The sequence below is a fragment of the Urocampus carinirostris genome, chromosome 2, assembly GCF_059441175.1.
Source record: "Urocampus carinirostris isolate Australia breed hairy pipefish chromosome 2, RoL_Ucar_1.0, whole genome shotgun sequence".
Taxonomy (NCBI): domain Eukaryota; kingdom Metazoa; phylum Chordata; class Actinopteri; order Syngnathiformes; family Syngnathidae; genus Urocampus; species Urocampus carinirostris.
The window spans coordinates 47,726,233-47,744,759 of NC_142350.1; the positions used below are offsets into that span (position 1 = coordinate 47,726,233).

Here is an 18,527-nt window from a genome sequence, read left to right on the forward strand (position 1 = left end):
CACAGACAACTAAAGCATATTCATTCATCAAAAGTTACTGTATCAAGAAGCATTTCATTTTAATTATGCATTTCCAATTTCATTTATTATGGATTTTAAGGTGCACCCGCAGAGATGTGACATTTAGAAAAAAAATGTTCAGGTGCGCCTTATTTCAATTTTTTTTGAGCCAGGGCATATTTTTTACATTGGAAAAATTTCGCAGCACACCACTAACCAAAAATGTTATAAAATGACACTGAACAGTATGTTTAATAACAATATAATTCATAACACCACCAGTTTTTACAGCACAGACACTTGACAATGACATAATACTTGCAGAAAATGATCCATAAATGTTTTATAAAATTTTGAATTTTAAAAGTGACATTGGATAATTTTTCACAGCACACCTGACGATCTCTCACGGCACACTAGTGTGTTGTGGCACCGTAGTTGAAAATCACTGGTCTAGAAAATACGGTAATTTTGTTTGGGAAAAAAACGGTTCATTCCATTTTAAGCATTCTCTGTTAATTTATTTACAACAAACCAAAACAATTTGCACAAAACGACCCGGGAAAATAAAACAAATTGACCTAGATATCAGGTCAGTCCCATTTTTTGTTTTGTGTTTTTGGAGTAAAATATGCATTTATTCACATTTATGTTTATTAACATTGGTATTCTGGTATGAACAATAACAATTATCAATTTGGGGGGAACCGGTCCTTTGATTTTGTTAAGATACTCAACTTTTTTTTTTTTTTATTTTAATCACACACCCTGAAAAAAAATTACTTTTGCCGTCGTCTCAAAGCACGTAAGCATAAAGGAATCTTTGATCAGGAGTTAGCAATCCTAGCCTCGTTTTCCAAATGTAGATAAAGGGACTTTTATCCTTTACAGTAATCTGTTGTTTTTGAGGGTTTAGGTTAAAAAAGAACCCCTGATAAGCAAAATTGATCAAATAGAAACCTTATTTTTTTCACAATTATTATGCAAGTAAATACTGTATTATACACTGAAAACAATAAGCACGCCTTTTTGACAAGCTCAAGCAATTTTTTAACAAATAAAAGTACAGTATAAACCTTTTTTTACTTATATTTTTACTATTAACTATTGTACTGTCAAAAAATAATTACCGTAGAGAGTGTTTAGCCATTCCAAATAGAGAACACAATGCACAAAGCAAGTCCGCAAAGAAGCACAACTGTGAAAAGTAAACTGCGTAATAGCAAAGGATTAGAATGTTCCATTTAAAAGCAAGTAATATATATTTTTCAGCTACTTTAAACATATTTTTATTATATCTTTAACATTTTCGTTTGACCGACCGGATAAAAAGCCTGATGGGTCTTATAAGGCCGCGTGCCGTGGTTTGCTCACCCCTGCACTAATCCCCTTAAAGATAGACATGAGAAGACAATACCAGTGTTCAGCCAAGCTTCACTTCATTTAAACGTTTTACGTTCCAATTTCCCACCGCCAAAAACAAACTCGACAGGGATGTGGCAGTGACCTTTGCTTCTCCCCGATAATGAGAAAACCGCCAGTGTTAAAACTCTTAATGAGGCACGAGCAAATATGTGCTCGCGTTAGCACGTCGGCGTCACGTTTGTGGATTCCTCCATTGGAGTTTGGCTAGGAAGACGCTAACTTCAATTTGCACCTGGTCACAAGCATGTGACGCATCAGTGCGCTCGTCCAAGTGGCTAGATTTGAAGTCACAAGTTATTAGTTATACTAATTTTAAGTTACTGGGTAGGTAGCTACATCTTGCTTTTGCCTAAGCAATGTTTTTTTCTATGGTTATATCTCTTCATAAAAATAATATGTATTTGATACGGTTGCAACTCCCATGCTGTAACGGGATACCACAAATGGATCTAAAAATGTAGACACATTTTCCACTGTTTCCTTCTTTAGACAATCATGTTAGCGACTTGGGTGCAGGTTATGGCTGGCTACTAGCCACAACTATAAATAGTTGCTTCTTTTAAATAAAGTTGGCTAAGTCTTTTTAATAAAAAGATTTAACTTGGCCAGGATGAGATTTGCACTGAACGTTGTGGAACTCTCAAGTCTCAAAGATTTGGACACTATGGGACAGGTAATCCTGTCCTCATGAACTGTACGTTTGAGATGAGATAAAGTTGTATTTCCCATACCTGGGGGTCTCTGCAGAACTTTGAGCCTTTTAGCGCTATCAAGTAAACCCCCAGGATACACCACCCCCTTCTTACCAAGTTTTCAATTTACAGTGTGGAACAAAATGTTTTTTCAGGCAACTCTCTACGACATAAATGACAAAAAAATTGCACGTGAAACCAACGTTTACCCATATGTCAAGTTATTTCTCTAAGATGCGATTGGTTAACACAATAAAATGCTGGTTTACAATTGGGTTGTGCCATGGCATCATGGCATCATTAAAATACCAATGTTATTGGCTGAACTACCTCCCACAAAGAATTTGCAAGCTGGCAATACAATACTGTATTCTTTTTACTGTACTATAATAGCTATGGGTATCAAGACTTGCTGAGATGCTAAAGTGGGAAACAAAATCATGATGTCTATGGGAGAAAAGCTTGGAATTTTCAAATAATACAAAGGGGGAGCCCAAATCGCTACTCTCGTTATTTTGCATGGCAGTAACCAATCAACAAGCAGGATTATTATTAAGAATTATGAGACGGTTAACGCCAGGAAGTCTTCTAATAGCATCACAATCGTTGCAAATGTTACGCCATGTGAAGTTTTTGTTAAATTTTTAATCCACCAATGGCATCCTCATCGCCATGCATCCACCTGCCAATCCACCGTACCAGTTCATCACGTCTCAACAAAGTTAAATAAAATTTCATTTTTTCCTTTACATGTATCACGTTTCACCATTCACGGATTGCTGAACCACTTGGGTCACAGGGACACCAACTCACCAGCCACTTTATTAGGTGCACCTATCCAAAGACTTGATAACAATTAATTTATAAACAGCCAATCACATGGCGGCACCTCTGTGCATTTTGGCATGCAGACATGGTCAAGACAATCTCCTGCAGTTCAAACCGAGCATCATTATGGGGAAGAAAGTTGATTTGAGTGACTTTGAAAGTGGCATGGTTTTTGGTGGCAAAAGTGCTGGTCTGTGTATGGTCTGAAAAAGAAAAAATATCCAATGAGCGGCAGTTCTGTGGGCAGAAATGCCTTGTCTATGCTAGAGATCTGAGGAGAATGTCCAGACTGGTTCGAGCTGATAAAAAGGCATCAGTGATTCAAGCAACCACCTGTTACAACAGGTAGTCAGAAAAACATTTTTGAAAGCACAGTTTGTCGAACTTTGAGGCAGATGGGCGTCAGCAGCAGAAGACCAATCCTTTCAGCTAAGAACAGGAAACTGAGCCTACAATTTGCACAAACTCATCGAAATTGGACAATAGAAGATTGGAAAAACGTTGCCTGGTCTAATGAGTCTCGATTTCTGCTGCAACCTTCGGATGGTAGGGTCAGAATTTGGAGACAACAACATGAACGCATGGATCCATCCTGCCTTTTATCAACGGTTCAGGCTGGTGATGGTGTAATGGTGTGGGAATATTTTGGGCCTCTTGGTACCAATTGAGCATTGTTGCAACGCCACAGCCAACCTGAGTATTGTTGCTGTTGTTGTTAGATCGCTTCAAGTCGTCTAAAGATGATCTTTAGGAACGACATGGAACGCTTCGGTTGTGTTACGAGTTCCGCGAATTGGCCGCTCCGAAAGCGGATGAGGTCAGCTTTGGGTAACTTGTACCGAAGCGTTCGTGTAGCGGGTGGGAGACGCATTCGTCGGCCATGAGGCTGTCCACAGGACACCACGTGGAGGTTGCGTTCCTTGTCCTGCCGAGTATTGTTGCTGACCATGTCCATCCCTCCGTGACCACAATGTACCCAACTTCCGATGGCTATTTTCAGCAGGAAAATGCGGCATGTCATAAAACCTGATTCATATCAGACTTGCTTCTTGAACACGACAATGAGTTTACTGTACTGAAGTGCACCCCCAGTCACCAAATCTCAATTGAATACAGCATCTTCGGGATGCGGTGGAAGGGGGATTCGCATCATAGATTTGCAGTTTACCCAAAAACCTTGCACAATGACATTTGAACAAGACTTTGAAGTGTGATACCTCATTCATCTATGAATATTTTTTTACTATCGACCACTCAAAATGTTAGATGGCATCCGATGGCATGTGTAGATTTTAAGGAATTTATTTATACACCCCCTAAACTTGAAGATGGACATCGATGCAGCGAACATCAGACGACTCAGTTCTTTGTAGGCTCGTCTTTTGACTTGTACAATCCAGATAAAATGAGAAGTCCTAAGTATGCACCGAGTTGCTGACCTTGGTCCAGCACATAATTGTTCTCTCCCCGTGTAAATTAGTCATTGTGACTATGTGGTAAATAATTTCCTCATTAAAAAATAAATTGAGTGCAGTGACAGAGCTACTGATGCGTGCAATGGCGTACAAAGTTTGCCTTGGGTCCGGCAGTGTCAAAGGCACATAGTGGCCAGCCAATTCATGTGATGAAGACCACATGATTGTTTCATTTTTGGATCGCCACGTCTTTTGTCCAATCACATCTTCTTTAACATCATCTTGCACATTATTGTCACCCAGATCCTCCTCCATGTCTTCTTCCTCTACATAGACACCCAGTTCATCGTCCTCAGAAAACTTTATGTCCCTTTACCAAGCAATCTGGTTAAAAATCCTCACTGGAATAGTTCGAGGTGTAGAAGGAAAAAAATCTTTGGGTTCAGATTTTCCCTCCATGACAAAATGCAGCGCTCATTAGCTGAGTATTTTCTTTCCCTTCTGCCCAGGTCAGTGTTGGTCGTTGGCCCTCTATATACATATTGCAAAAGAATGTGTCCAATCGGATTCAAACAGCTGACCAATAAAGTTGAGAGTCGAACAAATTTTTATTTGAATTGTTTACATTTACCACAGGAATCATTCAGATGTTTCTGTCCCACCAATAAATCAGTTTTTTTATCTTTGAAAAAGCGCAGGGTAACCACGCCCACAAGAGCTTTGTGTTCATGAGAATTGATTTGGCAACAACATGGTAGAAAACATGATGAGTCTTTTGCATTGCCTTGCAGAAATCTCTGCAAAGCAATGCTAATGGATTATTGTGCACGTGATGCACCACGGTGTGCAATACCAGCTTCATGTGGGCTGCAGTCAGTGGTTTGCAGGCAAAATTATTGTCATTATTATATTTGGACTTTGTTGCCACTCGAAAAAAATTTCCACTGCACTGAAAAGGAAAATACCCAAATCCTGGGAAATGCATTGAAATACATCAGGTGTATAAGTCAAAGATTATGAATTATAATGGATATCTATATGTCCAAATCATGTACATAGCACGCTTTATGTATGGTTTGTGGTTGGTTTCTAAATGCAATAACGTGTAAAAATCACAGCACAATGCCAATTTGACCATCCAAATGTTCTCACAATCCGTGGGAAATTTGAGCTCCCAGGCGTTTACTTTTCACTCGCTTTGATTAAAATTACAAAAAGCATGAAAATGTACATAATATGTAACTGCATGCCACGAGGGTTAATCATATGCATGTATATTACAATGGCGGTTTACTGTAATCGTGAAAAAAAAGATTGTACTTCAAAGATTGCCTTTTACAGGTTTTTGGGGGAACGCAGCAACTGTGAAAAACGAGGGTTGACTGTATTTAAAGATCATTAGTTAAACAAAACACAAAGAAGGAAGAAAGTGTGAAAAATTAAAGAAATGCTAAGCTAACGCCACAGGCAAACACGCAAATCATGGACTAACTTTCTGAAGAGACTTAAATTACACAGCTCACGACACCATCCTCATGTTAATGTGACTCCCCCCTTTTGACTCACCCCAGGCATGAAGACGGATCATTCGACTGGTAGAGGGAAAATATAGCGTAGCTTATTGGACTTTGATGCAGAACACGACTTTGCTCTATGTTCCAACTCTGTTCGGTGATTGATACTCGGGTGGCTGGCCCCGAGCCATCGCTATGAGTGTGTGAGGTCTTCTGGAGAAGAACGAGTATCGAAAAGAAGAGAATGAAGAGGATGGGATCAAGTTGTGTAGATTTGATCAATTTTTGTAAGGAAGGATTAACAATAGAGGGATATTGAGGCCATTCATTACGGGCAGAAGTTCAATCTTAGTCAGTGTGCTCGTAATGAAAGACCAGGGCAAATTAGACAACGGGGAATAAGCATACCAATGAGTTCATTGATTCGTTTCGGTTACGCGTTTGGATCAGAGCTTCTCATAATAGGTCAATGCTTTATTTATACTTGGACTTATAGTGCTTGGTTGATTCAAGCATGCTTCAATTGGTCTTGTGATGTCTTCGCGAGCCCGTATGTTCCAGACACCTCGTGCTGGACGCAGAAAAGCGTAATGAAACAGGGCTGTTGCTAAATTTGAGAAAATCGTATTTTGTTTCTAGTTCTTTGACTCACCAATGTTTAGGTCTGGAACACACAATGTAGTCTATGTGATCATATCTCTAGCAGTCCTATGGTTTTTTCCTTTTCTTCTTCTTCTTTTCTGTGATTCCCTTACTCTTTTTGTGTTATTTTTTTCTCCTTTTCTCTTTCTCTTTTTTCTTTTTATGTGTATTGATCATTTATTCTTTTTTCCCTTTTCTCTTTTTTCCATTATTCATTTTTCACTATTGTGATTTTTTTTCTTCGTTTTTAAAAAGTCTGTATTTTTTATCTAATTTGGTATTTTTATTATTTTTCATTTTTCACTTTATTCTTCATTCCTTCTTATTTCGCTTTTTCTTTTAATCCAATTGTTCTCTTCTACCTAATTTTTGCCCTTTTTTCTTTATTTTCTCTTTCATTTTTTTCCCCTTTTTGTGTGTTTTTCTTTCTTCAATTGCGCTCAAATTTCGAACTAACAATAGATTACCTTTAAAATTTCACAAGTGATATTTAGACAATTTCTTAAAGGAACTATTTTGAACAGTGGGCTTAAAGCTCAATGGCTGACAACGGCCATGAACAACTACAACCTTGCACAGCTAGGAGACAATGTTTTTCCTTTTTTTTTTCATCCACAGTTGCCTTGACAGTTTTAAACAGAAAACGAGATACTGTTAGACTGCCCTAATAAAAAGTCTTTAGTCTGAATGTGGAACCGTGTCAGTGGTTCTTTTAAATGTATATTATATATTTATTGTTTTGTTTTTTTTACATGTTGCCACATTTTAGGAGTTATTATCCTATTGATGTTCAATAAAGGAACCAACAAAATATGATGTGACTAGACTAGGTCATTGGACGGCTTAAAATGTGAAAAACAAGTGTTTCTATTATATTTTTATGATAAAAAAAGATGTCTTTATTGGCTTAACAGATTTGTTTAATCACCCCCAGCATTTAGAAAATACGTTAAAATAAGTTTGAAAAAGATTATAGGCCTATCTTAAAGACAAGGCAATAAAACTTGTGAAAAAAAAATTCTAAGACGTCCTAATGACGTTGCAAAGAAATCGAAAAGACATCAAAATTATGTCAAAAAGACGTCAAGGTTCTATCCAAAACATGTTTTTGATAGAAAGTGAAACAGGTTTTTTTAAGACTTTGAAAATACATCAAAAATATGTTTACAAGACATTGAAAAGACATTGAATAGATGTTAAAAGACACCAGTGTGTGGTTGAAAAGTTTAATAACAGTTTTTCGAAACTTTGCATGGACGTTAAAACAACGTCGAAGTTCCGTCCATAAGACGTCTTTGCATAGCTGAAAAGTGAAAGTTGAAAAACTGTTTATCACGACGTTAAAAGGACAACTTTTAAGGGGCTGAATTTGGACCGTTTTTGACAAGGTAAACACGACAATTTATTTTTCATTTTTTACTAAGTTTAGTCAAAGTTGGATGGGCTTAACACAACTCAATTGTAGACGTTTATTTCGGGACAACATCAGGTCAATAAACTGATAAGACCTGACTTAACCTCAAATTCAACCTCTAAAATACATCAAGTACTGGTTTGGATTTATCTTTCGGGGTTTTGTTTTAATTTCCGTGTATCCTCTTGTCTTTCCAAACGTCACGGTTTTCATCAGAGGGTTTGTGACTGTCAGAGGGTGACGTCATCTTGTTCATTTTGAATTTTACATGACAAGGGTGAAAAACGAGGCGCCGTGTCGAAATATGAGCTCAGAGGAATGACAGTCTTTGATGTCGCGAGCCAGAATATAACTTTTCCCTGTCACGCACAAGCGAGCAGCCTCAACGCTATCTAATCACATCGTCCCTAGACAGGCTGATAAAACCAGAAGCCCGATGAAAGATTAGTGGTGAAGGAGGCGGGTGAGGGTATAAATGAATCATACTGCTCGGCTTCAAAAGAGATGTCCGGGTGTTATATATGGTGAGGGAAAAAAAGGAAAGACAAACATTGGGCCCAAAAATCAACTTAGATCAACGGAGAAGTGGACAGCATTGATGAAGTCTTTCCCCGCCGATTTGAGGTGAAATGAAGACCGGAGATTCAATCACAGGGTAGACCGACAACAGTTCACAATCTAATTATTGCCGAGGCGGAATCGATCCCACGCTACCAACACAAAATCCAATGAGTGAAAGACCAACACTCGCCAGAAGAAAATTTCAAGAGTACTGATGATGTAAGAGACTGTAACAAAATTGTCTATGCTTTCCAAGCAGTAAAAGTGAAAGTAAAAAAAAGTGAAAAATGTATTTGGGTTGTAAGCAAACAATTCATAACATAAATGATTTTTATTGACGTAAATGTGTTATGGTGCCAGAAAACGCCAACAAGGATCAAATCAAATGTTTTACAGCCACTTCACCTTAGCAATTTCACATGCACTGATCAATCAATCTTAACTTCAAATACTGTAGTACCTTGTTTATTACGGTTAATGGAGACCAGAATACCTTACACGCCTTTTGCCCCAATGTAAACATGTGCTTTAATGTCGCCTGCTTTAAGTAGTCGACCAGGGATGATAGATCGCAGCCGCACAGGTGTTCCTTTTCAGCAGAAAGAACGAGGGAAAAAGAGCTGCCACGCATGATACAAATTTGGTCTCTCGGTACCTGCTCTCAGCAATAGTCGACTGGGGATAAGGGATCGCAGTGACAACTGTGCATTTCATTTTAGGCAAGCCATAACGTCGAGTACCTTTTGCCAGTCCCCACACGCAATAGTCGCCTGGGGATAAGGGATTACAGTCAAAACAGTTCACTTTAGGCTGGCCACAAGGGCACACTTCAGTGGTTCCAAGGAAGAAAAAAAAACCTTTTTTCTCTATTTAAACAGAACGAAAACATAATCTCCTTGGCAGAGGACAAGAAGCGACATTGAAAATCCAATAAAGATTTAGAAAAGTTGCCGCCGACTAAAACATCACAAACGCACTTTGAAGTTAACTTGATCAGTGTGCTCTCCTGACTGAAATTGAAACTCGGATCTGTCTAGACTTGACAACAATCTGGACAGTATTTTCCCAGCTATCGTCGTTTTTTTCTTCAAAAGACACACAGCGACACAAATCTAATACATTTGCTAGACCGCCTTGAAATTCCTCACTGTCTGCCCCACCACAATTGAAGTGGTGACGCTATTCAATGAAATTCCTTGGGGGAGGTCACCTCGGGACTCAAAACACCATTGTACTCATCGTGTTCCGTGAAAACCGGGTCGTTACGGAGTAGTTAAATGGGGAAGGTTGACAAGGGTCAAAGCGTACATTGGAAATAAGCCGCCGCTAACCAGACAATAAAGCCGCCAAACAGGCTGTGGTCAATGATCAACCGAGACGGACCTATCAGTGTGGTTATTGTGTGCTTTTGTGGAGAAAAACAAGTTCTTCTGTACCTTTACAAATCATTAAGTGAAGAAAGTTGAAACAACGGACACCTCTTTAGTGAGTTTAGAGAGTGGGGGGTGAACTGTTACACACGGAGGAAAATGAAAACAAAGGGCATGCTGCTAAAGACAATTTTGGCCCTTATAATCAATTTTTAACCATTATTTATCCGGATTACAAAGCACACCCAAAAAACAAATCTACCAGAAAATGTGAATTATAATCAATGCACCTTGTACCTGTATATGAAAAAAATTTTACAACATTTTTTTTTTTGATGGTGCATCTTATAGACCAGGAAATACTGTAATCCCTTGTTTATCACAGTTAAATCGGGACCAGAAGTCCCGCACAATCTGTAAAATGCCCCCCACTACCCCATTTTTAACATGCGCTCTGCCGGTCCCTGCTCACAGTAATACTGGACCAGAGAAAACGGATCGCAGGAGCACTGGCGCGGTTCATTTAAGACAGAAAGAAATTGGCTATCCCAACTCCTACTCCCAGCAATAATTGACTGGGGATAACGGATTGCGGCTAAAATGGTGCAGTTTATTGTATGCTTCATCGGCCCAAACTGAAAAGAAATGCACTTTGCTGGCCACTCCCCTCAGCAAGAGTTGACCAGGGATAATAAATCGTGGCCACAACCGTACATTTCATTGGAAGTGGGCCAAAACATAACACCTCCCGACAGTCATAAGCATAACACACATGTGCTCTCTAGGTGGGTACTGGTTTTATCGGTCTAATTGACATCGTCATCAAAAATATGAAACAAATGATGCCAGGGAGCACAAATTAGCCCCAAGTACAATATAAGAAGGTCATAGATCTGTTCCAAAAATATATAAGTCCGTTAACATTACTTACATTAAACAATTCAACAGTGAACTCAAAAAATGTCCCTGGACTCTGAATGAGGGTTTTAATAAGATGAAAATGACATCCTGAGACCTCGACATGATTGGACCAGAGATAAAAAAACAATTTTCTTCCCCGCTTCACTATACAAATGAACAACATAAGCAACCGCAAATTCCCATTAAGTGCAGCCGTTTCACATATACAGCGTTCCCTTGCCGGACGCCACATGCACATAAACAGCAATTACATGAGGCCGACGGCTCCCCAGGGGGGCACCGCGCGAGGAATTAGCAGGCCGGAGGCCCCTCAAACAAGAAACCTGGCAATCTGCGCGCCACCACGGGGAGATGTGCAACCATAAGGAAAGCCCCTCTTTACCTAACCCCCCCTAAAAAAAGCAAGCGCCTTAAAAACGCACAAAAAAAAGAAAACACTCTTCCTGGGCGGGCTTGGCATTCCAAACTAGTAACATGTCTGCTGATTTTATGCGCCGAGAAAGGTGAGCGCGGCATGAAATTGCAGCTACGCTCTTACACTTTGCATCAAATGCAGCAGCGCCAAAGATTGGTAAATATTTTCTTAAAATAAGGCAAGAAAACTGACAATTTTGTGGATTGATCTATCATGCATATTCACCCCATAGACTTTTTGACTTTTCATATTGGGTAATTTTATTCATATAACAAAACTCTGGTTACTCAGAATATAGTTTTATCAACAAGATAAAGAAAGATATTGGGACTTTGGAGTCTGCTCATTTTTGTTGCTACTGGAAATGTATGAATCAGTAGGCAGATTTCAGCTGTACATTATACAGTAACGGGCTGTGAATAAGGAACAGTGGCCTTGAAAGCAAAAAAAAAATAGCAGATGGATGCATTGATGGATAGATGAATAGGTGTATGGATAGATGCATGTGTATGTATGGATTAATGGATGAATGGATGCAAGGATGAATGGATGGATGATGACTGAATAGATGAATAATTAGATGGTTGATAGAGGGATGCAAGGATGAATGAATGGATGGATAGTTTCATGGAAGCCAGGATTGATGGGTGGATAGGTAGACAGTAGATGTCTGTACGGACAGTTGTATGAATGAATGGATGGATGGATAGATGCCTGGATGGATGATGAATGGATAGATGCCTGGATGGATGATGAATAGATGAATGGATGCCAGAATAATTAAATGTATGGATGGATGGTTAGATTCCTGGATTTATGGAAAGATACCTCGATGATCAATGGATGGGAGATGGATTCCAGGATGAATGGATGGAGGGATGATGAATGAATTCATTGATGGATAGTTGGATGGATGCCATAATATATTAGACAGACAGACACAGACAGACACCAGGGTGAAAGACTGTATGGATGGACGGTTAGATTTCTGGATCGATGGAAAGATAAATACCAACAAAAATATGAATTGTCCCATGACTTTTTGAAAACTACTTGAGTATTTGCAGTTGTCAATCACCCTCCCCATTCGTCAAAAAAATCTCTTTAATTGCTACTCATTTGAAACTTTCCGACATGTTTTCACAGCAAGCCTCAAGCCTGAGGTCATGTTTGTGTCTGGTTCTCCTTCAAGCAAAAACATGTGATGATGTCACACAAGGTCACCTGAGACAGTGCGAGCGTAACCGGGGTTACACCTGCAAGCGGTGATCCCAAAACACTGAAAAGGACAGATTGTTTGACTTGGTTTTTGGTAAAAGGGGGTGAAAAGAATGTGTCTCTGGGGAAGAATTGCTGAGAAACACGTGAGATATGGAAGGTATTCCTGAGACTTGATATCACTGGAGCCTTCAGATACCAGAATTTTTTTCAGGGTTAAAAAAAAAAGTCCTCTATTAGTACATCTCGTCTCATATGTAATCTCTTAAAGAGTAAATGCTAAATAATTCTACGGACTTTACTGATGTTAAAGCTAACATTGTGGACCGAGATAATGCTAATGTCTTTGCATAAATGCCTATTGTAAAACCATGCACTTTTGATTTAAAAATAATGATTAAAAAAAACTCTATCCAGGAAGTAGATACATTTCCAATGATGTCAAATTTGTTTAATGATGCTTAGCTCAGCTATTCTACTCTGTGCTGTTCTGGCAGTCCTTGGCCCAGAGTTAGCACATGTTTTAGCTAACGTAGCCATGGAAGCGAATAGCATCACTTTTGTGGTTATTTTCACTTACCGTAGCTGCTAGCATCACTTTAGAAATTACTGCTAAATAAAATAGTAGCTGATACTAATGCACAAATTGTTGACAATGCCAATCTTTTTGCATTAATGCCTAATATTAAACCATGCAATTTTTGATTAATGCATAACAATAAACCCTGTCACAAGGTAGATACATTTCCTACAATGCCAGCTTTTTTTAATGATAGGTCAAATATTGTATTTTGTTTGCGAATAGCATCCCTCTTCTGGCCAGCTTTACTTTAGCCACTAGCATATTTTAGCAATTGCCGCTAAATACTTTAGTTGCTGACACCAGTTTAGTAACTTTTACTACTGATGCTAATGCTAAAATTGTGGACACGGCTTAATGCAAAACCTGTTTAGTAAACCATGTTTTGATTAAAAAAATAAGATTAACCTGCTCATAAAGTACATACATTTTCTTCAATGCATTTAGTAAAACATGAAAATAATTTTCACTTTTTTTTTTAAGAATTTTGACAAATTATTATATATATTATATAATGATTTAAATATTTTTTGTGATATATGTTTTGCCATATAGCCCACCCCTACCTCTAATACTACTCTAGTTTCATTACATTTTTACCTGGATTTTTTTCTCACAACTGGGACTTGTACTTTCCCCAAACAAAAAGCATGCTAATTAAAGTTTTAGCAGGCCTGACGGGAGTCCAGAAGGGCTTCGCTTTTTACGAGTTTTCAAAACTAAACTTTGTGCTACAACTGTCATGTTAATATAGTCTGCGCTGAATAACAATTTTCTATTGTGCCCTTGAAGGGACAAAATTGCAAATCTTAGTTAGTAGTCGGATTTAAGCTGTCATGTTTAGCCAGCTGTGAATAAAATAGTAAATTGAATAATTTTCATTTCAGATAATTGCTTTGACTGTCAAATTTATATAGTGAATAAGTATAAATTGCCTTTGAGGGAATAATACAAAGGAAACGACATTGTGTCAGTAAGCCCTCACATTAATATTGTCAGTTGTAGAGTAAAACAAGTGAAAAAAAGTACTGTGCCTTGAAGGGACAATAATATTGCAATATTAAAATGTGAGTTTCAACTGTTGAATATTTCGGTTTGCAGTGATTATATACAGCAAAATTTGCGCGATATCAAAATATGTAAAAGTAAAAAGTGTACATTGAACAGTAAGAATTTGGAGGTTTAGCAGGACAGCCTTGGACAAGCATCACTGCAAGTAAAACCACCAGGATGCAATTTTTTTTTTTTTTAATAAAATATGGATTCTGTGTTGTGAATTACCTTCAAACTCTTACCCGGTCTAAACTTACTAAGAAGAGTTCATCCCTGGATATGGAGTTCCTGCCTTACAATGTTTTCACCTTAGGGTTTGAAATAAGATGTTTTTTCAGACCCTTTTTACAACGTTAACAACATAAACAACAAATGCTTTTACATGGCCAGAAAAGCCCAAACTCCGCGGTGTTTATATGAGGAATTATATCTCTATGCCTGTCTTCTATTGGTCGACATCATATAAAACGCTGGTCTGCTATTGGTTTGCGTCACGGCATCATGAAAATGACGATGTGCTTTTGGCTAAACTACCTCCCAAATCACATGTGCTACGTCAAGACTAAAACTGTATTTTTTTGTGCTGTATGTGCTATTGGTCCCAGTGACACTAAAGGGGAAGCAGAAATATAAAAAACATTGAAACAGAGCTTATCAAGAAATGTAGAGAAGGGCACATAACATCGATAACACCTCCCAACCCGAACATCAATCTGGTAAAAACAGTTTTTACCAGATTGATTATTGGAAGAAGGGTTAAATAGACTCAACCACCGCAAAAAAAAAAAATCGTTTTACTAGAAAATCACAATGACCCAGCACTGGTGAGAAATTTAAAGAACAGGTCCACAGGCAGCTCAACTGTCCTTAAGGGCACTATGTTGCCTACGGGCACTACGTTGGAGACCTTGGTCTAAGTTTTAAAGCCCCAGTGTGTAATATTTGACCACTGTGCCATCACTAGTGTACTGACGTATGCTTAATGTGGTTCTCCATTCTGGACCACAGGCACTCAAGCAGGTGGTGAAAGCTGCCGGGAGAATTATGGGAACAATTCTCTTGAGATCAGCACCACCTACACTACTTTCTGTCTGAGAAGAGTTCACAACATCCTGTGGGACCAGCACAATACTGCTCCCCAACTTTTCCACCTACTGCCTTTAGGGAGGAGATACCAGTCAATACAGCCCAGAACAACTATAATGGCGAACAGTCTATATCAGGAATGACCAAAGTCTGGCCCGTGGGCCAGATAAGGCCCGTGATCAGATGTTGACAGTAGCCCTTTGGCCACCGTTCTCATTTCAGTCAAGGCAACTGTAAATGAAAAAAAGGAATGTTGACTGTGACATGTGGAAATTGCAGCCATTTTTCTCACCGAAATCTGAAACAACTGCGATTAGAGAATTTAAAACGGAAGGCCGTACGATAATGAGTATTAGAACTCGAGTCAAGATTACTCAAAACATTAGCGAGCATCAAGTGATCAAGTGAAGCAAAACGCCTACACTAAGTCCTCCTCCATATTGTACCAGTGAGACTGTTTTTGTTAGTTTTTCAGTGAGAACGCGTTGGTTTGTGTCACTTTAAGCCGTTTAATATTGCTGTCTTTGTGATCGATGTTTTAGTTGAGTTTTGCAGTTTGGAAATGTTTAGACTCGGTATGGCCACATCCTTGCATTTCCGCGGGGCGGTGATTTATGGCCATTGTAGTTGTTCTGCTCAAACGTTTCTGGGGAGTAAGGATATTGAATCTTTCTTTAAAATATATATAATTTAATTGCTTTATTGTTTATAAGGACATACTTGAAACCTTGGCATGAGGAAAATGAAGAAACCTTGAAAAGGGCCCGCACATGAAGTACTTGAAATGAAAGTAATTAAGTTTATTGTATTGTACGCTAATAACCTACCTGACTATCTGAATGACTGAAAGCTGTTGGCGGATCCAATAGAGAAAATTAAACCTGCAGCAAGAGTTGTAACACTGATTTCAAATTGTTGGCACCCCCCATCACTCTGTCTCCCTTTTATTCATATATCAATCATTTATCTGCACCACTTATCCTCAGCAGGGTCGCTGGGGTGTTGGAGCCCATCCCACCCTGAACTGGTTGCCAGCCAATCACAGGACACACAGAGACAGACAACTCAACTTGCTTATTCCCACCTAGAAACAATATGGACCCGCCAACTAACATTACCTGCTTGTTTTTGGAATAGGGGTGGAAAACCGAGTGCCCGGAGGAAACCCACGCAAGCACAGGGAGAACATGTAAACTCTGCACAGGAAAGCTGGTAGCTGGATTTGATCCCATGACCTCAAAACTGAGCTGCAGACACGCTAACCACTCACATACCTGTCAACCTGTACGTTTTGCCTTACAAAGTACGTTTATTATGCATTTTAAGACGTGTACGACGTACAAGAAAATCTGTACGGAAAAACGCAAATTTGTCAATGATAGGTACCATCCGGTATACACCGACTATCACGAAACAGCAAATCAATCAAGTCAAACGAGTTCGCCGTGGAAGCCTCTAACTCTGTATCATTTTTTTCATTGCAAACGAAGCAAGCGGTTTGATTTAGTAACAGGAAGTCCCTCTCTTTTTAGAGAACCGGCTTTTTCGGCTCAACTCATTATAGAGAGCCGGCTCTCAAACGGCTCACTTGCTTTGATGTATTATATTACGAAATATTATGTTGTATAAAGAAGTTAAGAAAAAAAGGAAGTATAAAATGAAAAAAAGACAGAATTGTGGTTATCCCTTTAATCAGTATATCACCAACAATAATTTAATGCAGAAAATGAATTAATAATTCGAATAAGAAAATTCGACTTAATCATATTTGCATGTATTTTTTCCTTGTACAGTGAACGTCTAAGCAACTTCATTTTTGAACTTTTTTATAATAAACCTACTTCATGTCGAGCAACTCAGTATCTCACAACAAAATGTAATTAACAATATATGCGATATAATGAAACACATGTATATAACATGTTAAGCTACATAAATAAACACGTTTGGAAAAAAAAATATGGTGTAAGATTTTTTTGTATTTTGTAAGGAAAAATACGACAGTTTGTAAGGGCATGGAGCCCTGGAGCTTGACAGGTATGCTGTAAGTCTATTGAACTCTGACAAGCCCCCCCCCTCCCTCCGTCATCCTGTCTCTCTTTTATTAGGGTTAGGGTTAATTCTATATCTGCACCGCTTATCCTCAGCAGGGTCGCGGGGTGTTGGAGCCCATCCCACCCTGAACTGGTTTTCAGCCAGTCGCAGGACACACAGAGACAGACAACTGACTTGCTTATTCCCACCTAGGGACGTTTTGGACCAGCCAACTAACCTTACATGCATGTTTTTGGAATGTGGGTGGAAAACCGGGTTCCCGGGGGAAACCAACGAGAGCACAGGGAGAACATGCAAACTCTGCACAGGAAGGCTGGTAGCTGGATTTGATCTCATGACTTCAGAACTGTGCTGCAGACGCGCTAACCACTCACCCAACGTGCTGCTTATTTATACGAGTATATAAACATACATACTTACTGTCCCTTTAACAATATAATTCACCCGCCCCCTAAGTAGTGTATTCAGAACAAGCCCATTAGGGCTATTTGAGAGGAGGACCACCTTATTGCCTACTCCGTTTACAGTAAATATGATGCACACAGTCAGAACATTTCAAGTACGCGATGCGGCTGCTAAGATTTCGGAGCAACTTTACACCTCAAAATTCGAAGGGGGTTCGGAGGTTGTCGTAAGTTTGGCTGCCGTCCAGAAACGTTGCGCCTCGAAACAAGTGAACGCCAATTTCACAGTCACAAAAATTATAAGTAGGAAGAGAAAATGACAGAAAACGTACCTTAAAAACCCCCTGTCGCGACTTCTTGAACTTTTAGGTCACTCCGGTTCGGACTTGCTTTTTGGAAGCGCTCTCTCTCTCCCCCCACCCAAAAAAAAAACCGAAGGAGAAAATTCCCCCTATCTTCTCTCCAGACTCGGGTTGGCGAAGTCCTAGTTGTCACAAAGCCACCGAAAATGAATCAAATTTTGCGGTGAAGGAGAAACAGAACCGGACCGGACCGAATTGTTCGAGTGTCTCCGACAATGTGAGCTGGTTTCAGGACAAGCAGCCGCCGAACACCACCAGGTGCTCATTTACATATCTGCACCGGCTGCAGCCAATCGCGAGTGAGAGCAAGGTGCCTCGTTGGATATTCATGAGGAAGCGCAACCCAATGAGAAGAAGAGGAAGGCGGGGCTACGCGCATGATTACAACTTGAGTCAAAAGTTGATTCCGCTTGCGAAAATAAACACAAAACAAAAAACGCTTGAGAAATGTTTCACATTTTTTAAAGTTGAAACATTGAACACATACTTGTTAAATACACCACTGAAATGTAAACGTTATGACTGACTTTGAATAAGGGAACCTTTGCTAAGATGCGGTTCACTTTTCACGG

The 18,527-nt window shown here is 39.2% G+C and overlaps 1 protein-coding gene across 4 annotated transcripts in view; it reads right to left on the reverse strand.

Annotated features, from left to right (window-relative positions):
- ddr1 (discoidin domain receptor tyrosine kinase 1) overlaps window positions 1–18,176 on the reverse strand; it is a 91,343-nt gene extending 73,167 nt beyond the window's left edge. For all 4 annotated transcript variants that reach the window (XM_088326805.1, XM_088326806.1, XM_088326804.1 and 1 more), the window contains exon 1: window positions 17,926–18,176. The gene's annotated coding sequence lies outside the window, so the exon portion shown is untranslated. The remainder of the gene's footprint in view (window positions 1–17,925) is intronic.
- Window positions 18,177–18,527: the final 351 nt, after the last annotated feature.